This window comes from Salmo salar, chromosome ssa17 (genome assembly GCF_905237065.1).
Source record: "Salmo salar chromosome ssa17, Ssal_v3.1, whole genome shotgun sequence".
NCBI classification, from domain to species: domain Eukaryota; kingdom Metazoa; phylum Chordata; class Actinopteri; order Salmoniformes; family Salmonidae; genus Salmo; species Salmo salar.
Window position 1 is genome coordinate 81086133 of NC_059458.1, and position 13160 is coordinate 81099292.

General features: G+C 40.7%; 1 protein-coding gene across 1 annotated transcript in view; it reads right to left on the minus strand.

Annotated features, from left to right (window-relative positions):
- Positions 1-13160, minus strand: part of LOC106594365 (leucine-rich repeat-containing G-protein coupled receptor 5A) — a 193308-nt gene that overhangs the window by 169199 nt on the left and 10949 nt on the right.

Sequence of the window (13160 nt, forward strand, 5' to 3'; positions counted from 1 at the left end):
GTTCAGGGACACATTATTCCATTTCTGTTAGTCACATGTCTGTGGAACTTGTTCAGTTTATGTCTCAGTTGTTTAATCTTGTTATGTTCATACAAATATTTACACATTAAGTTTTCTGAAAATAAACGCAGTTGACAGTGAGAGGATGTTTCTTTTTTTGCTGAGTTTATTTACTGCAGTACGAAGCCTGACATTGAGTTTATTAATTATAGGCTAATATGCATACGCTTCTAACCAGAAGGCTACATCTCCAACCTGTTCTGTTGCGCAACTACACACCTGGCCTCTCCGCTGCCACGGATATTCCTCTAAAACCTGATGAGTCCCAGGAAAAGCCAGACTACAAAAGCTTGTTGGGCACTTAGTTCTGACTGATTTTCTTTAGCCCACTAACAGCCTATTGGAGGAGAGATGAACTCTTGCTCTTACTTGCTGAATGAGAAATAGGCAACAGCATTAGGAACGGACGGGGAGTTGAGGAACGGGCGGGGAGTTGAGGAACGGGCGGGGAGTTGAGGAACGGACGGGGAGTTGAGGAACGGGCGGGGAGTTGAGGAACGGGCGGGGAGTTGAGGAACGGGCGGGGAGTTGAGGAACGGACGGGGAGTTGAGGAACGGACGGGGAGTTGAGGAACGGGCGGGGAGTTGAGGAACGGACGGGGAGTTGAGGAACGGGCGGGGAGTTGAGGAACGGGCGGGGAGTTGAGGAACGGACGGGGAGTTGAGGAACGGGCGGGGAGTTGAGGAACGGGCGGGGAGTTGAGGAACGGGCGGGGAGTTGAGGAACGGGCGGGGAGTTGAGGAACGGGCGGGGAGTTGAGGAACGGGCGGGGAGTTGAGGAACGGGCGGGGAGTTGAGGAACGGGCGGGGAGTTGAGGAACGGAGGGGAGTTGAGGAACGGACGGGGAGTTGAGGAACGGACGGGGAGTTGAGGAACGGGCGGGGAGTTGAGGAACGGGCGGGGAGTTGGAAAGGAGAAGCCTATAGTAGGTCTATCTTAACACCGATAGGCTACAGCTTTAGGAACGGAGGGGAGTTGGAAAGGAGAAGCCTATAGTAGGTCTATCTTAACACCGATAGGCTACAGCTTTAGGAACGGGCGGGGAGTTGGAAAGGAGAAGCCTATAGTAGATCTATCTTAACACCGATAGGCTACAGCTTTAGGAACGGAGGGGAGTTGGAAAGGAGAAGCCTATAGTAGGTCTATCTTAACACCGATAGGCTACAGCTTTAGGAACGGAGGGGAGTTGGAAAGGAGAAGCCTATAGTAGGTCTATCTTAACACCGATAGGCTACAGCTTTAGGAACGGAGGGGAGTTGGAAAGGAGAAGCCTATAGTAGATCTATCTTAACACCGATAGGCTACATCCAGACAACATACACCATATGAGTGACCTGCTAATGTACCTTTCTGGACCTTCTAAACTGTCCAGAATAGACCCAAACGAGTCTATATAAAATCATTAAATAACCTATAGTTATCATTATATAACCTATAGTTATCATTATAGTTATATAACCTATAGTTATCATTATAGTTATATAACCTATAGTTATCATTATAGTTATATAACCTATAGTTATCATTATATAACCTATAGTTATCATTATAGTTATATAACCTATAGTTATCATTATATAACCTATAGTTATCATTATAGTTATATAACCTATAGTTATCATTATAGTTATATAACCTATAGTTATCATTATAGTTATATAACCTATAGTTATCATTATATAACCTATAGTTATCATTATAGTTATATAACCTATAGTTATCATTATAGTTATATAACCTATAGTTATCATTATATAACCTATAGTTATCATTATAGTTATATAACCTATAGTTATCATTATATAACCTATAGTTTATCATTATAGTTATATAACCTATAGTTATCATTATATAACCTATAGTTATCATTATAGTTATATAACCTATAGTTATCATTATATAACCTATAGTTATCATTATAGTTATATAACCTATAGTTATCATTATAGTTATATAACCTATAGTTATCATTATAGTTATATAACCTATAGTTATCATTATAGTTATATAACCTATAGTTATCATTATAGTTATATAACCTATAGTTATCATTATAGTTATATAACCTATAGTTATCATTATAGTTATATAACCTATAGTTATCATTATATAGTTATTGGCTTGGTGGATGGCCTGGGCCTTAACCCTGACACCACTAATGTTATAATCACAACAGAACTAGCTTTCTTGTAAGCCTAGCTAACGTTATCGAACTTGAATTAAATAAATATTAAATTACCCTTATACTTGTTAACTTGGCTTTTAAACTCTATAAATGGACTCTTTTACATAATTTACTCTGGCAAGTTTGCGCACTGCAGTAGGGAAGTAAAGCTGAAGTCGAATCCATCACTTCCGTTGTTTGGCTGTGCCCATGGCAACGTTAGAAAATGAGGTGGATAGGTTTACATTCAGCCAACAGACAGACGGGACAACAGACAGGCCAACAGACAGATGGGACAACAGACAGGCCAACAGACAGGCCAACAGACAGACGGGACAACAGACAGATGGGACAACAGACAGACGGGACAACAGACAGGCCAACAGACAGATGGGACAACAGACAGGGCAACAGACAGATGGGACAACAGACAGGCCAACAGACAGATGGGACAACAGACAGGCCAACAGACAGACGGGACAACAGACAGATGGGACAACAGACAGACGGGACAACAGACAGGCCAACAGACAGACGGGACAACAGACAGATGGGACAACAGACAGGCCAACAGACAGACGGGACAACAGACAGATGGGACAACAGACAGGCCAACAGACAGGCCAACAGACAGACGGGACAACAGACAGATGGGACAACAGACAGACGGGACAACAGACAGGCCAACAGACAGACGGGACAACAGACAGATGGGACAACAGACAGACAGGACAACAGACAGGCCAACAGACAGACGGGACAACAGACAGGCCAACAGACAGACGGGACAACAGACAGATGGGACAACAGACAGACAGGACAACAGACAGGCCAACAGACAGACGGGACAACAGACAGGCCAACAGACAGGTGGGCCAACAGACAGACAGGCCAACAGACAGGCCAACAGACAGGCCAACAGACAGGCGGGCCAACAGAAAAACAGGCCAATAGAGGCCAACAGACAGACAGACCTACAGACAGGCAGGCCAACAGACAGGCGGGCCAACAGACAGACAGGCCAACAGACAGACCAACAGACAGGCGGGCCAACAGAAAAACAGGCCAATAGAGGCCAACAGACAGACAGACCTACAGACAGGCAGGCCAACAGACAGGCAGGCCAACAGACAGACAGGCCAACAGACAGAGACAGACAGACAGGCCGGCAGACAGAGACAGGGCAACAGACAGGCAGATAGACAGACAGGCGTTATACTAACAGAACCATGGGTTTATTATCAAGACCTTGAAAGTCCCGGTGTAAAAAGGGAGAGGGAGAGGGTAGATTTTTCAAGTTTACAAAAACCTTTATTCTTAAACCTTGGCTGATGACAGTTCCACGCAGGAGGAGAGGTGAGAGGGCGGGAGAGAGAAGGGCGGGAGAGAGAGGGCGGGAGAGAGAGGGTGGGAGAGAGAGAGAGGATAGATTGAGAGGGAGAGAGGGAGAGAGATCAGAGGTAGAACTTTGCCAGCTTTAACAGAGGAAGGTATTGATAAATGATTGAAATGAGCTCTCAAAGGGAGGCAAACCACTTGTATGTCTTCTATCTCCTACTGCTGGGAATTAGTCAGGCTTGTCTGCTCTCTCCCTCTCTCCCTACCTCTGGCCCCTCAGTCTGTCTCTCTCTCTCTCTCTCCCCCCTCCTTCCCTCTCTCACGCCCTCCCTCCCATCCCGGTGGCTGTGTCTGTTGGCTCTTTATGTAATGCCAGGTCCTGTTGTAACTGCCAAGAAGACGGCGGAAGGAGTGTTTCTCTGCACTAATTAATCCAACAAACTTCAGAGCCAACCTGCTGAGATACCGAGGTCCAACACTGTGTGTGTGTGTGTGTGTGTGTGTGTGTGTGTGTGTGTGTGTGTGTGTGTGTGTGTGTGTGTGTGTGTGTGTGTGTGTGTGTGTGTGTGTGTGTGTGTGTGTGTGTGTGTGTTCCAACACTGTAAACCAAACCTCCTTGTTCCCCGTTCAGCAAAAAACCCTCCGCAACCATTAAGCTAATATTCTGAAAAGGATCAGAGGGTGGGGGTTAGCAGGCTGGAGGGCAGTCGTAGCAGGCTAGGGGGGTAAGCCTGGTTAATTCACCTGTACTGGCTCAGCATCACAGGTCTCTGGATGGTTCAGCTAGAGGGGCATTTCATGGTGTAACCTGGAAGGAATACTGTGGTTGAGTTCCAAATGGAACCCTATTCCCCTACTGCTGACCAGGGCTGCTGACCAGGGCTGCTAACCAGGGCTGCTGACCAGGGCTGCTGGCCAGAGCTGCTGACCAGGGCTGCTGACCAGGGCTGTTGACCAGGGCTGTTGACCAGGGCTGCTGACCAGGGCTGCTGGCCAGGGCTGTTGACCAGGGCTGTTGACCAGGGCTGCTGACCAGGGCTGCTGACCAGGGCTGCTGGCCAGGGCTGCTGACCAGGGCTGCTGGCCAGGGCTGCTGACCAGGGCTGCTGACCAGGGCTGTTGACCAGGGCTGTTGACCAGGGCCCATAGTTGAATAGGGGGCCATTTAGGACACAACCCTACGGTATGTCTACACTGTGGAGAGATGGGTAGCTAGGTTTTCTGGACACCGCGTGGAGATCTAGTCCACATGTTTAGTGTGATTCTATAAACATGTAGACAGGACAGGTACTGTGTTTAGTGTGATTCTATAAACATGTAGACAGGACAGGTACTGTGTTTAGTGTGATTCTATAAACATGTAGACAGGACAGGTACTGTGTTTAGTGTGATTCCATAAACATGTAGACAGGACAGGTACTGTATTTAGTGTGATTCTATAAACATGTAGACAGGTACTGTGTTTAGTGTGATTCTATAAACATGTAGGCAGGACAGGTAATGTATTTAGTGTGATTCTATAAACATGTAGACAGGTACTGTGTTTAGTGTGATTCTATAAACATGTAGACAGGACAGGTACTGTGTTTAGTGTGATTCTATAAACATGTAGACAGGACAGGTACTGTGTTTAGTGTGATTCTATAAACATGTAGACAGGACAGGTACTGTGTTTAGTGTGATTCTATAAACATGTAGACAGGTACTGTGTTTAGTGTGATTCTATAAACATGTAGACAGGACAGGTACTGTGTTTAGTGTGATTCTATAAACATGTAGGCAGGACAGGTACTGTGTTTAGTGTGATTCTATAAACATGTAGACAGGTACTGTGTTTAGTGTGATTCTATAAACATGTAGACAGGACAGGTACTGTGTTTAGTGTGATTCTATAAACATGTAGACAGGTACTGTGTTTAGTGTGATTCTATAAACATGTAGACAGGACAGGTACTGTGTTTAGTGTGATTCTATAAACATGTAGACAGGACAGGTACTGTGTTTAGTGTGATTCTATAAACATGTAGACAGGTACTGTGTTTAGTGTGATTCTATAAACATGTAGACAGGACAGGTACTGTGTTTAGTGTGATTCTATAAACATGTAGACAGGACAGGTAATGTGTTTAGTGTGATTCTATAAACATGTAGACAGGACAGGTACTGTGTTTAGTGTGATTCTATAAACATGTAGACAGGTACTGTGTTCAGTGTGATTCTATAAACATGTAGACAGGACAGGTACTGTGTTTAGTGTGATTCTATAAACATGTAGACAGGTACTGTGTTTAGTGTGATTCTATAAACATGTAGACAGGACAGGTACTGTGTTTAGTGTGATTCCATAAACATGTAGACAGGACAGGTACTGTGTTCAGTGTGATTCTATAAACATGTAGACAGGTACTGTGTTTAGTGTGATTCTATAAACATGTAGACAGGACAGGTACTGTGTTTAGTGTGATTCTATAAACATGTAGACAGGACAGGTACTGTGTTTAGTGTGATTCTATAAACATGTAGACAGGACAGGTACTGTGTTTAGTGTGATTCTATAAACATGTAGACAGGTACTGTGTTTAGTGTGATTCTATAAACATGTAGACAGGTAATGTGTTTAGTGTGATTCTATAAACATGTAGACAGGACAGGTACTGTGTTTAGTGTGATTCTATAAACATGTAGACAGGACAGGTACTGTGTTTAGTGTGATTCTATAAACATGTAGACAGGAAAGGTACTGTGTTTAGTGTGATTCTATAAACATGTAGACAGGACAGGTACTGTGTTTAGTGTGATTCTATAAACATGTAGACAGGACAGGTACTGTGTTTAGTGTGATTCTATAAACATGTAGACAGGACAGGTACTGTGTTTAGTGTGATTCTATAAACATGTAGACAGGACAGGTACTGTGTTTAGTGTGATTCTATAAACATGTAGACAGGACAGGTACTGTGTTTAGTGTGATTCTATAAACATGTAGACAGGACAGGTACTGTGTTTAGTGTGATTCTATAAACATGTAGACAGGACAGGTACTGTGTTTAGTGTGATTCTATAAACATGTAGACAGGACAGGTACTGTGTTTAGTGTGATTCTATAAACATGTAGACAGGACAGGTAATGTATTTAGTGTGATTCTATAAACATGTAGGCAGGACAGGTACTGTGTTCAGTGTGATTCTATAAACATGTAGACAGGACAGGTACTGTGTTTAGTGTGATTCTATAAACATGTAGACAGGTACTGTGTTTAGTGTGATTCTATAAACATGTAGACAGGACAGGTACTGTGTTTAGTGTGATTCTATAAACATGTAGACAGGACAGGTACTGTGTTTAGTGTGATTCTATAAACATGTAGACAGGACAGGTACTGTGTTTAGTGTGATTCTATAAACATGTAGACAGGACAGGTACTGTGTTTAGTGTGATTCTATAAACATGTAGACAGGACAGGTACTGTGTTTAGTGTGATTCTATAAACATGTAGACAGGACAGGTACTGTGTTTAGTGTGATTCTATAAACATGTAGACAGGACAGGTACTGTGTTTAGTGTGATTCTATAAACATGTAGACAGGACAGGTACTGTGTTTAGTGTGATTCTATAAACATGTAGACAGGACAGGTACTGTGTTTAGTGTGATTCTATAAACATGTAGACAGGACAGGTACTGTGTTTAGTGTGATTCTATAAACATGTAGACAGGACAGGTACTGTGTTTAGTGTGATTCTATAAACATGTAGACAGGACAGGTACTGTGTTTAGTGTGATTCTATAAACATGTAGACAGGACAGGTACTGTGTTTAGTGTGATTCTATAAACATGTAGACAGGACAGGTACTGTGTTTAGTGTGATTCTATAAACATGTAGACAGGACAGGTACTGTGTTTAGTGTGATTCTATAAACATGTAGACAGGACAGGTACTGTGTTTAGTGTGATTCTATAAACATGTAGACAGGACAGGTACTGTGTTTAGTGTGATTCTATAAACATGTAGACAGGACAGGTACTGTGTTTAGTGTGATTCTATAAACATGTAACAGGACAGGTACTGTGTTTAGTGTGATTCTATAAACATGTAGACAGGACAGGTACTGTGTTTAGTGTGATTCTATAAACATGTAGACAGGACAGGTACTGTGTTTAGTGTGATTCTATAAACATGTAGACAGGACAGGTACTGTGTTTAGTGTGATTCTATAAACATGTAGACAGGACAGGTACTGTGTTTAGTGTGATTCTATAAACATGTAGACAGGACAGGTACTGTGTTTAGTGTGATTCTATAAACATGTAGACAGGACAGGTACTGTGTTTAGTGTGATTCTATAAACATGTAGACAGGACAGGTACTGTGTTTAGTGTGATTCTATAAACATGTAGACAGGACAGGTACTGTGTTTAGTGTGATTCTATAAACATGTAGACAGGACAGGTACTGTGTTTAGTGTGATTCTATAAACATGTAGACAGGACAGGTACTGTGTTTAGTGTGATTCTATAAACATGTAGACAGGACAGGTACTGTGTTTAGTGTGATTCTATAAACATGTAGACAGGACAGGTACTGTGTTTAGTGTGATTCTATAAACATGTAGACAGGACAGGTACTGTGTTTAGTGTGATTCTATAAACATGTAGACAGGACAGGTACTGTGTTTAGTGTGATTCTATAAACATGTAGACAGGACAGGTACTGTGTTTAGTGTGATTCTATAAACATGTAGACAGGACAGGTACTGTGTTTAGTGTGATTCTATAAACATGTAGACAGGACAGGTACTGTGTTTAGTGTGATTCTATAAACATGTAGACAGGACAGGTACTGTGTTTAGTGTGATTCTATAAACATGTAGACAGGACAGGTACTGTGTTTAGTGTGATTCTATAAACATGTAGACAGGACAGGTACTGTGTTTAGTGTGATTCTATAAACATGTAGACAGGACAGGTACTGTGTTTAGTGTGATTCTATAAACATGTAGACAGGACAGGTACTGTGTTTAGTGTGATTCTATAAACATGTAGACAGGACAGGTACTGTGTTTAGTGTGATTCTATAAACATGTAGACAGGACAGGTACTGTGTTTAGTGTGATTCTATAAACATGTAGACAGGACAGGTACTGTGTTTAGTGTGATTCTATAAACATGTAGACAGGACAGGTACTGTGTTTAGTGTGATTCTATAAACATGTAGACAGGACAGGTACTGTGTTTAGTGTGATTCTATAAACATGTAGACAGGACAGGTACTGTGTTTAGTGTGATTCTATAAACATGTAGACAGGACAGGTACTGTGTTTAGTGTGATTCTATAAACATGTAGACAGGACAGGTACTGTGTTTAGTGTGATTCTATAAACATGTAGACAGGACAGGTACTGTGTTTAGTGTGATTCTATAAACATGTAGACAGGACAGGTACTGTGTTTAGTGTGATTCTATAAACATGTAGACAGGACAGGTACTGTGTTTAGTGTGATTCTATAAACATGTAGACAGGACAGGTACTGTGTTTAGTGTGATTCTATAAACATGTAGACAGGACAGGTACTGTGTTTAGTGTGATTCTATAAACATGTAGACAGGACAGGTACTGTGTTTAGTGTGATTCTATAAACATGTAGACAGGACAGGTACTGTGTTTAGTGTGATTCTATAAACATGTAGACAGGACAGGTACTGTGTTTAGTGTGATTCTATAAACATGTAGACAGGACAGGTACTGTGTTTAGTGTGATTCTATAAACATGTAGACAGGACAGGTACTGTGTTTAGTGTGATTCTATAAACATGTAGACAGGACAGGTACTGTGTTTAGTGTGATTCTATAAACATGTAGACAGGACAGGTACTGTGTTTAGTGTGATTCTATAAACATGTAGACAGGACAGGTACTGTGTTTAGTGTGATTCTATAAACATGTAGACAGGACAGGTACTGTGTTTAGTGTGATTCTATAAACATGTAGACAGGACAGGTACTGTGTTTAGTGTGATTCTATAAACATGTAGACAGGACAGGTACTGTGTTTAGTGTGATTCTATAAACATGTAGACAGGACAGGTACTGTGTTTAGTGTGATTCTATAAACATGTAGACAGGACAGGTACTGTGTTTAGTGTGATTCTATAAACATGTAGACAGGACAGGTACTGTGTTTAGTGTGATTCTATAAACATGTAGACAGGACAGGTACTGTGTTTAGTGTGATTCTATAAACATGTAGACAGGACAGGTACTGTGTTTAGTGTGATTCTATAAACATGTAGACAGGACAGGTACTGTGTTTAGTGTGATTCTATAAACATGTAGACAGGACAGGTACTGTGTTTAGTGTGATTCTATAAACATGTAGACAGGACAGGTACTGTGTTTAGTGTGATTCTATAAACATGTAGACAGGACAGGTACTGTGTTTAGTGTGATTCTATAAACATGTAGACAGGACAGGTACTGTGTTTAGTGTGATTCTATAAACATGTAGACAGGACAGGTACTGTGTTTAGTGTGATTCTATAAACATGTAGACAGGACAGGTACTGTGTTTAGTGTGATTCTATAAACATGTAGACAGGACAGGTACTGTGTTTAGTGTGATTCTATAAACATGTAGACAGGACAGGTACTGTGTTTAGTGTGATTCTATAAACATGTAGACAGGACAGGTACTGTGTTTAGTGTGATTCTATAAACATGTAGACAGGACAGGTACTGTGTTTAGTGTGATTCTATAAACATGTAGACAGGACAGGTACTGTGTTTAGTGTGATTCTATAAACATGTAGACAGGACAGGTACTGTGTTTAGTGTGATTCTATAAACATGTACAGACAGGTACTGTGTTTAGTGTGATTCTATAAACATGTAGACAGGACAGGTACTGTGTTTAGTGTGATTCTATAAACATGTAGACAGGACAGGTACTGTGTTTAGTGTGATTCTATAAACATGTAGACAGGACAGGTACTGTGTTTAGTGTGATTCTATAAACATGTAGACAGGACAGGTACTGTGTTTAGTGTGATTCTATAAACATGTAGACAGGACAGGTACTGTGTTTAGTGTGATTCTATAAACATGTAGACAGGACAGGTACTGTGTTTAGTGTGATTCTATAAACATGTAGACAGGACAGGTACTGTGTTTAGTGTGATTCTATAAACATGTAGACAGGACAGGTACTGTGTTTAGTGTGATTCTATAAACATGTAGACAGGACAGGTACTGTGTTTAGTGTGATTCTATAAACATGTAGACAGGACAGGTACTGTGTTTAGTGTGATTCTATAAACATGTAGACAGGACAGGTACTGTGTTTAGTGTGATTCTATAAACATGTAGACAGGACAGGTACTGTGTTTAGTGTGATTCTATAAACATGTAGACAGGACAGGTACTGTGTTTAGTGTGATTCTATAAACATGTAGACAGGACAGGTACTGTGTTTAGTGTGATTCTATAAACATGTAGACAGGACAGGTACTGTGTTTAGTGTGATTCTATAAACATGTAGACAGGACAGGTACTGTGTTTAGTGTGATTCTATAAACATGTAGACAGACAGGTACTGTGTTTAGTGTGATTCTATAAACATGTAGACAGGACAGGTACTGTGTTTAGTGTGATTCTATAAACATGTAGACAGGACAGGTACTGTGTTTAGTGTGATTCTATAAACATGTAGACAGGACAGGTACTGTGTTTAGTGTGATTCTATAAACATGTAGACAGGACAGGTACTGTGTTTAGTGTGATTCTATAAACATGTAGACAGGACAGGTACTGTGTTTAGTGTGATTCTATAAACATGTAGACAGGACAGGTACTGTGTTTAGTGTGATTCTATAAACATGTAGACAGGACAGGTACTGTGTTTAGTGTGATTCTATAAACATGTAGACAGGACAGGTACTGTGTTTAGTGTGATTCTATAAACATGTAGACAGGACAGGTACTGTGTTTAGTGTGATTCTATAAACATGTAGACAGGACAGGTACTGTGTTTAGTGTGATTCTATAAACATGTAGACAGGACAGGTACTGTGTTTAGTGTGATTCTATAAACATGTAGACAGGACAGGTACTGTGTTTAGTGTGATTCTATAAACATGTAGACAGGACAGGTACTGTGTTTAGTGTGATTCTATAAACATGTAGACAGGACAGGTACTGTGTTTAGTGTGATTCTATAAACATGTAGACAGGACAGGTACTGTGTTTAGTGTGATTCTATAAACATGTAGACAGGACAGGTACTGTGTTTAGTGTGATTCTATAAACATGTAGACAGGACAGGTACTGTGTTTAGTGTGATTCTATAAACATGTAGACAGGACAGGTACTGTGTTTAGTGTGATTCTATAAACATGTAGACAGGACAGGTACTGTGTTTAGTGTGATTCTATAAACATGTAGACAGGACAGGTACTGTGTTTAGTGTGATTCTATAAACATGTAGACAGGACAGGTACTGTGTTTAGTGTGATTCTATAAACATGTAGACAGGACAGGTACTGTGTTTAGTGTGATTCTATAAACATGTAGACAGGACAGGTACTGTGTTTAGTGTGATTCTATAAACATGTAGACAGGACAGGTACTGTGTTTAGTGTGATTCTATAAACATGTAGACAGGACAGGTACTGTGTTTAGTGTGATTCTATAAACATGTAGACAGGACAGGTACTGTGTTTAGTGTGATTCTATAAACATGTAGACAGGACAGGTACTGTGTTTAGTGTGATTCTATAAACATGTAGACAGGACAGGTACTGTGTTTAGTGTGATTCTATAAACATGTAGACAGGACAGGTACTGTGTTTAGTGTGATTCTATAAACATGTAGACAGGACAGGTACTGTGTTTAGTGTGATTCTATAAACATGTAGACAGGACAGGTACTGTGTTTAGTGTGATTCTATAAACATGTAGACAGGACAGGTACTGTGTTTAGTGTGATTCTATAAACATGTAGACAGGACAGGTACTGTGTTTAGTGTGATTCTATAAACATGTAGACAGGACAGGTACTGTGTTTAGTGTGATTCTATAAACATGTAGGCAGGACAGGTACTGTGTTTAGTGTGATTCTATAAACATGTAGACAGGACAGGTACTGTGTTTAGTGTGATTCTATAAACATGTAGACAGGACAGGTACTGTGTTTAGTGTGATTCTATAAACATGTAGACAGGACAGGTACTGTGTTTAGTGTGATTCTATAAACATGTAGACAGGACAGGTACTGTGTTTAGTGTGATTCTATAAACATGTAGACAGGACAGGTACTGTGTTTAGTGTGATTCTATAAACATGTAGACAGGACAGGTACTGTGTTTAGTGTGATTCTATAAACATGTAGACAGGACAGGTACTGTGTTTAGTGTGATTCTATAAACATGTAGACAGGACAGGTACTGTGTTTAGTGTGATTCTATAAACATGTAGACAGGACAGGTACTGTGTTTAGTGTGATTCTATAAACATGTAGACAGGACAGGTACTGTGTTTAGTGTGATTCTATAAACATGTAGACAGGACAGGTACTGTGTTTAGTGTGATTCTATAAACATGT